We start from the raw sequence: 8,187 nt of genomic DNA, 5'->3' as shown, positions 1-8,187 counted from the left end.
TCAGTGTATCTTTTGTCTATTGACTGTGTCTCTCTCTATTTTTTGTTAGCTCTGTGGTTAACAGGTCAGTGTCTGTCTCTTCTGTCTGTCTCTTCTGTGGTTAAAAGGTCAGTGTCTGTCTCTTCTGTCTGTTGACTTTGTGGTCAAAAGGTCAGTGTCTGTCTCTTCTGTCTGTTGACTCCCTGGTTAAAAGGTCAATGTCTGTCTCTTCTGTCTGTTGACTCTGTGGTTAAAAGGTCAGTGTCTGTCTCTTCTGTCTGTTGACTCCCTGGTTAAAAGGTCAGTGTCTGTCTCTTCTGTCTGTTGACTCCCTGGTTAAAAGGTCAGTGTCTGTCTCTTCTGTCTGTTGACTTTGTGGTTAAAAGGTCAGTGTCTGTCTCTTCTGTCTGTTGACTCCCTGGTTAAAAGGTCAGTGTCTGTCTCTTCTGTCTGTTGACTCTGTGGTTAAAAGGTCAGTGTCTGTCTCTTCTGTCTGTTGACTCCCTGGTTAAAAGGTCAGTGTCTGTCTCTTCTGTCTGTTGACTCTGTGGTTAAAAGGTCAGTGTCTGTCTCTTCTGTCTGTTGACTCCCTGGTTAAAAGGTCAATGTCTGTCTCTTCTGTCTGTTGACTCTGTGGTTAAAAGGTCAGTGTCTGTCTCTTCTGTCTGTTGACTCTGTGGTTAAAAGGTCAGTGTCTGTCTCTTTTGTCTGTTGACTCCCTGGTTAAAAGGTCAGTGTCTGTCTCTTCTGTCTGTTGACTCTGTGGTCAAAAGGTCAGTGTCTGTCTCTTTTGTCTGTTGACTCCCTGGTTAAAAGGTCAGTGTCTGTCTCTTCTGTCTGTTGACTCTGTGGTTAAAAGGTCAGTGTCTGTCTCTTCTGTCTGTTGACTCTGTGGTCAAAAGGTCAGTGTCTGTCTCTTTTGTCTGTTGACTCCCTGGTTAAAAGGTCAGTGTCTGTCTCTTCTGTCTGTTGACTCTGTGGTTAACAGGTCAGTGTCTGTCCCTTCTGTCTGTTGACTCTGTGGTTAAAAGGTCAGTGTCTGTCTCTTCTGTCTGTTGACTCTGTGGTTAAAAGGTCAATGTCTGTCTCTTCTGTCTGTTGACTCTGTGGTTAAAAGGTCAGTGTCTGTCTCTACTGTCTGTTGACTCCCTGGTTAAAAGGTCAGTGTCTGTCTCTTCTGTCTGTTGACTCTGTGGTCAAAAGGTCAGTGTCTGTCCCTTCTGTCTGTTTACTCTGTGGTTAAAAGGTCAGTGTCTGTCTCTTCTGTCTGTTGACTCCCTGGTTAAAAGGTCAGTGTCTGTCTCTTCTGTCTGTTGACTCTGTGGTTAACAGGTCAGTGTCTGTCCCTTCTGTCTGTTGACTCTGTGGTTAAAAGGTCAGTGTCTGTCTCTTCTGTCTGTTGACTCCCTGGTTAAAAGGTCAGTGTCTGTCTCTTCTGTCTGTTGACTCTGTGGTTAAAAGGTCAGTGTCTGTCTCTTCTGTCTGTTGACTCTGTGGTTAAAAGGTCAATGTCTGTCTCTTCTGTCTGTTGACTCTGTGGTTAAAAGGTCAGTGTCTGTCTCTTCTGTCTGTTGACTCCCTGGTTAAAAGGTCAGTGTCTGTCTCTTCTGTCTGTTGACTCTGTGGTTAAAAGGTCAGTGTCTGTCTCTTCTGTCTGTTGACTCCCTGGTTAAAAGGTCAATGTCTGTCTCTTCTGTCTGTTGACTTTGTGGTTAAAAGGTCAGTGTCTGTCTCTTCTGTCTGTTGACTCTGTGGTTAAAAGGTCAGTGTCTGTCCCTTCTGTCTGTTGACTCTGTGGTTAACAGGTCAGTGTCTGTCTCTTTTGTCTGTTGACTCCCTGGTTAAAAGGTCAGTGTCTGTCTCTTCTGTCTGTTGACTCTGGTTAAAAGGTCAGTGTCTGTCCCTTCTGTCTGTTGACTCTGTGGTTAAAAGGTCAGTGTCTGTCTCTTCTGTCTGTTGACTCTGTGGTTAAAAGGTCAATGTCTGTCTCTTCTGTCTGTTGACTCTGTGGTCAAAAGGTCAGTGTCTGTCCCTTCTGTCTGTTGACTCTGTGGTCAAAAGGTCAGTGTCTGTCTCTTTTGTCTGTTGACTCTGGTTAAAAGGTCAGTGTCTGTCCCTTCTGTCTGTTGACTCTGTGGTTAAAAGGTCAGTGTCTGTCTCTTCTGTCTGTTGACTCTGTGGTTAAAAGGTCAATGTCTGTCTCTTCTGTCTGTTGACTCCCTGGTTAAAAGGTCAGTGTCTGTCTCTTCTGTCTGTTGACTCTGTGGTTAACAGGTCAGTGTCTGTCCCTTCTGTCTGTTGACTCTGTGGTTAAAAGGTCAGTGTCTGTCTCTTCTGTCTGTTGACTCTGTGGTTAAAAGGTCAGTGTCTGTCTCTTCTGTCTGTTGACTCTGTGGTTAAAAGGTCAATGTCTGTCTCTTCTGTCTGTTGACTCTGTGGTTAAAAGGTCAGTGTCTGTCTCTTCTGTCTGTTGACTCCCTGGTTAAAACGTCAGTGTCTGTCTCTTCTGTCTGTTGACTCTGTGGTCAAAAGGTCAGTGTCTGTCCCTTCTGTCTGTTGACTCTGTGGTTAAAAGGTCAGTGTCTGTCTCTTCTGTCTGTTGACTCTGTGGTCAAAAGGTCAGTTTCTGTCCCTTCTGTCTTTTGACTCTGTGGTTAAAAGGTCAGTGTCTGTCTCTTCTGTCTGTTGACTCTGTGGTTAAAAGGTCAGTGTCTGTCTCTTCTGTCTGTTGACTTTGTGGTAAAAAGTCAGTGTCTGTCTCTGCTGTCTGTTGACTCTGTGGTTAAAAGGTCAGTGTCTGTCTCTTCTGTCTGTTGACTCTGTGGTTAAAAGGTCAGTGTCTGTCCCTTCTGTCTGTTGACTCTGTGGTTAAAAGGTCAGTGTCTGTCTCTTCTGTCTGTTGACTTTGTGGTAAAAAGTCAGTGTCTGTCTCTTCTGTCTGTTGACTCTGTGGTTAAAAGGTCAGTGTCTGTCTCTTCTGTCTGTTGACTTTGTGGTAAAAAGTCAGTGTCTGTCTCTTCTGTCTGTTGACTCTGTGGTTAAAAGGTCAGTGTCTGTCTCTTCTGTCTGTTGACTCCCTGGTTAAAAGGTCAGTGTCTGTCTCTTCTGTCTGTTGACTCTGTGGTTTACAGGTCAGTGTCTGTCTCTTCTGTCTGTTGACTTTGTGGTTAAAAGGTCAGTGTCTGTCTCTTCTGTCTGTTGACTCTGTGGTTAAAAGGTCAATGTCTGTCTCTTCTGTCTGTTGACTCTGTGGTTAAAAGGTCAGTGTCTGTCTCTTCTGTCTGTTGACTCTGTGGTTAAAAGGTCAGTGTCTGTCTCTTCTGTCTGTTGACTCTGTGGTCAAAAGGTCAGTGTCTGTCCCTTCTGTCTGTTGACTCTGTGGTCAAAAGGTCAGTGTCTGTCTCTTTTGTCTGTTGACTCTGGTTAAAAGGTCAGTGTCTGTCCCTTCTGTCTGTTGACTCTGTGGTTAAAAGGTCAGTGTCTGTCTCTTCTGTCTGTTGACTCTGTGGTTAAAAGGTCAATGTCTGTCTCTTCTGTCTGTTGACTCCCTGGTTAAAAGGTCAGTGTCTGTCTCTTCTGTCTGTTGACTCTGTGGTTAACAGGTCAGTGTCTGTCCCTTCTGTCTGTTGACTCTGTGGTTAAAAGGTCAGTGTCTGTCTCTTCTGTCTGTTGACTCTGTGGTTAAAAGGTCAGTGTCTGTCTCTTCTGTCTGTTGACTCTGTGGTTAAAAGGTCAATGTCTGTCTCTTCTGTCTGTTGACTCTGTGGTTAAAAGGTCAGTGTCTGTCTCTTCTGTCTGTTGACTCCCTGGTTAAAACGTCAGTGTCTGTCTCTTCTGTCTGTTGACTCTGTGGTCAAAAGGTCAGTGTCTGTCCCTTCTGTCTGTTGACTCTGTGGTTAAAAGGTCAGTGTCTGTCTCTTCTGTCTGTTGACTCTGTGGTCAAAAGGTCAGTTTCTGTCCCTTCTGTCTTTTGACTCTGTGGTTAAAAGGTCAGTGTCTGTCTCTTCTGTCTGTTGACTCTGTGGTTAAAAGGTCAGTGTCTGTCTCTTCTGTCTGTTGACTTTGTGGTAAAAAGTCAGTGTCTGTCTCTGCTGTCTGTTGACTCTGTGGTTAAAAGGTCAGTGTCTGTCTCTTCTGTCTGTTGACTCTGTGGTTAAAAGGTCAGTGTCTGTCTCTTCTGTCTGTTGACTCCCTGGTTAAAAGGTCAGTGTCTGTCTCTTCTGTCTGTTGACTTTGTGGTAAAAAGTCAGTGTCTGTCTCTTCTGTCTGTTGACTCTGTGGTTAAAAGGTCAGTGTCTGTCTCTTCTGTCTGTTGACTCCCTGGTTAAAAGGTCAGTGTCTGTCTCTTCTGTCTGTTGACTCTGTGGTTTACAGGTCAGTGTCTGTCTCTTCTGTCTGTTGACTTTGTGGTTAAAAGGTCAGTGTCTGTCTCTTCTGTCTGTTGACTCTGTGGTTAAAAGGTCAATGTCTGTCTCTTCTGTCTGTTGACTCCCTGGTTAAAAGGTCAGTGTCTGTCTCTTCTGTCTGTTGACTCTGTGGTTAAAAGGTCAGTGTCTGTCTCTTCTGTCTGTTGACTCTGTGGTTAAAAGGTCAGTGTCTGTCTCTTCTGTCTGTTGACTTTGTGGTAAAAAGTCAGTGTCTGTCTCTTCTGTCTGTTGACTCTGTGGTTAAAAGGTCAATGTCTGTCTCTTCTGTCTGTTGACTCTGTGGTTAAAAGGTCAGTGTCTGTCTCTTCTGTCTGTTGACTCTGTGGTTAAAAGGTCAGTGTCTGTCTCTTCTGTCTGTTGACTTTGTGGTTAAAAGGTCAGTGTCTGTCTCTTCTGTCTGTTGACTTTGTGGTAAAAAGTCAGTGTCTGTCTCTTCTGTCTGTTGACTCTGTGGTCAAAAGGTCAATGTCTGTCTCTTCTGTCTGTTGACTCTGTGGCTAAAAGGTCAATGTCTGTCTCTTCTGTCTGTTGACTCTGTGGTTAAAAGGTCAGTGTCTGTCTCTTCTGTCTGTTGACTCTGTGGTTAAAAGGTCAATGTCTGTCTCTTCTGTCTGTTGACTCCGTGGTTAAAAGGTCAGTGTCTGTCTCTTCATTCTGTTGACTTTGTGGTTAAAAGGTCAGTGTCTGTCTCTTCCATCTGTTCACTTTGTTGTTAAAATGTCACTGTCTGTGTCCTCTGTCTGTTGACTTTACGATTAAAAGGTTAGTGTTTGTCTAATGTTGGTCTCAGTAGTCTTAACAGCCTTCTCTTTCGAAAATCCACTTGAACTGAATATTTCTGATCTTTTCCAAAGTGTTTTTATGCATCAAGTATGTATGTTCAATGCACTGAACTCTGGGGTCTTCTTGAAGAAGCTGCTGAGAGCAGCCTATAGTCTCACCGTGATTTTTCTCGGACACACCTTTAGCTCAGAGTTTGGCGTACAAGATTTTATTTTATTTTATTTTATTAGCTGTTATAGCACCTTTGTAAAGGTGTGTCACCTGTTACGCTCTGAGAAGGGTGGCTGACTGAACAGAAATATTTTTCATGTGCCCTCGGTGGTATTGTTGACTCTGTGAATTGATCACTTGTTTTTGAGCCTTTATTTGGAGAGGAACAACAACGGGGAATGCAACAAGGCAAAGGAATCACATCCTGAACACTCTCCATGAAGCCAGAGCCTCTTTTGGGATGTGACCCGAGGCCAACATTTGTTAGCCTTTAGCCTAGCTATTAGCCCAAATAAATCAGTATAACAACTATAACACCATCTTTGAAATCACTGTTTTGTGTCACCCTCTTCATGTTTGTCAGGCACTGCAGCACACAGAGTCCTGGTCAGCCTATCAGGGTTCTGAATCACATTACCACAACCAGGAGTGTCATGGTCTGTGGCTGCTGGCCTTAAGAACAGCCTGGGTTTGATTCCAGCCTGTGGTACCCTTCATGAATTTACTCAATAATCTCTCTTCCAGTTTACTGCACATCACCTGCTCTATCTTTTCACAATAAAGTCATTAAAGCCCAAAAATGTAATAAAACTAAATAACAATCTATATTTTTATTTCTCACATAAAACTGAAGCAGGAACTGAGGTTTAACTTACTTTGAAAGAGTAAAAATACAAGAAGGATAAGTTTTAAAGAGATAATTTCTCATTTTACAAAATGATCCAGAATCTTGTTGCTGTCTTATAATAAACCCAGATAATCTGGTGTCAGGAGAAACTAATTGACTGTAGACATCACTCTGGAAAGTACTCCTACGCTCTACTTAACTTAATCTGTGAAACATTTCATGCTTATTAACACAGAGTAAAAATGAAAGCTATTAATCATGTTGATTAGTTCAATGAACTAATCAATGTAATAAAAAAAAACAAAGCAGATCTGAACAACTACATTGAGTACCATTAGATATTTATTTGGGACCCCCTCGAAAAAAAAGGTGCTGCATCTCAAGAGGCCATCTTAATAAATTCAAATTTAGATGTAAAACTAAGTTTGTACATATTAAAACAGCACAGACTGGCTGCCTGTGCTCTGTTGCATGGACAAAAAATAAAAACAAAAAAAAACCCTAAACGTAGCCTTTTTACACTTAGGGTTCTAATTTCGTGGCGCAGCACAGGGGGTGCAAGCCTGGCGTAGCCTCCGCAGTGCTAATTTCATGCGGCGCACCGCCGTGCGCTGCCAATTTGACAATTTGGTAGACCGTCTGTGCAGAGATGGGTGTGACTGCACGCCAGGGGGAGGTGTCAGCAGATTCATGTTGGCGCAGTGACAATTTTGTGCCAAAAAAGTGCACTGAAAGCTCGCCAGCTCCAACCTGGTCTATCCTCGGCGCAAGGCGGAGCGCACCCTCCACAGCTGTAATTTGGTGACAGACGCACATGTGAGCACATGTCAACAAAGCCTCAGAGGCAGGTTTCCAGAGTGTCAGGCACATTTTAATGCAATAAACAATCACAGCAATCACTATTTAATGTAACCGTCTGAACCAGCATATACATTTGTATCTATATTAACTGTCCCATCACATCTGATGTCAGATTAAAGCCGTTTGTCATAATGGAAAGTTAACCTGACGGCAGCTGGAAGTTTGATGCACATCTTACAGTTAAACAATAAACAGCCTTAACATCTGATACTGAGTATATATCTGGTTCTCTCATTTCATTTCATTCAAAGAAAAGAGAGAAAAGATGAAGAAAAAAGAGACAAAATAAATGTATGTCACTAAGGATTTACCCGTGATTTCCCATATTTCTCTGTTCTAGTCTTTATTTTTAACGTGATCTAAAAAGATAGAGTACATTATTGTAAGGGGGATGAGGTGGAGACACTGGGAGAGTATACAGTATATCACCAAAGGTTCTGCTATTTGGTGATGACAAACCAGGAGTGCAGGTGGATCAAAAGTATTCTGAATGGATAAGCCAGCTGTGTAACTGTCTCTTCATTTTGTACTCCTATTAATGACAAAGGAACAGATTAAATCTGTCCCGGGAGCTGGCCCACATGGTGACGCGCGTCGTGCCCTCCGATGCCCCCCGCTGTCCATTAACCTGCTGCAGGCATAGTGGCTCTGACTGTCTACGCTACCAGCACTCTCTCCATAGTGCTGAGGATCAGTCAGACCAATCAGACGCTGCGCCTCGGCCGCAGGGCATTTAACGACGAAAAAAGAGACAAAATAAATGTATGTCACTCAGGATTTACCTGTGATTTCCCATATTTCTCTGTTTCAGTCTTTATTTTTAACGTGATCTAAAAAGATGGAGTACATTATTGTAAGAACGATGAGGTGGAGACACTGGGAGAGTATACAGTATATCACCGTATACAGTATATCACCGTATATAGTATACAGTATATCATATCAGGTTCTGTTATTTGGTGATGACAAACCAGGAGTGCAGGTGGATCAAAACTATTCTGAATGGATAAGCCAGCTGTGTTACTGTCTCTTCATTTTGTACTCCTATTAATGACAAAGGAACAGATTACATCTGTCCCGGGAGCTGGCCCACACTGTGACGCGCTTCGTGTCCTCCGATGTGCCCCGCTGTTCATTCTCCTGCTGCAGGGACAGCGGCTCTGACCGTCTCCCCTACCAGCACTGTTTCCGCTGTGCTGGAGATCACTCAGACCAATCAGATGCTGCGCCTCGGCCGCAGCGCATTTAAAGGCGAGGAGAGGCGCTCATTTGATTGGTGAAAACAGCGCTCGGCTGTGT

Source organism: Halichoeres trimaculatus, unplaced genomic scaffold (assembly GCF_033239565.1).
Source record: "Halichoeres trimaculatus isolate MK-OKI-2021-1 unplaced genomic scaffold, fHalTri1.1 fHalTri1_scaffold_10, whole genome shotgun sequence".
NCBI lineage: Eukaryota > Metazoa > Chordata > Actinopteri > Labriformes > Labridae > Halichoeres > Halichoeres trimaculatus.
This window is presented reverse-complemented; position numbering follows the sequence as displayed.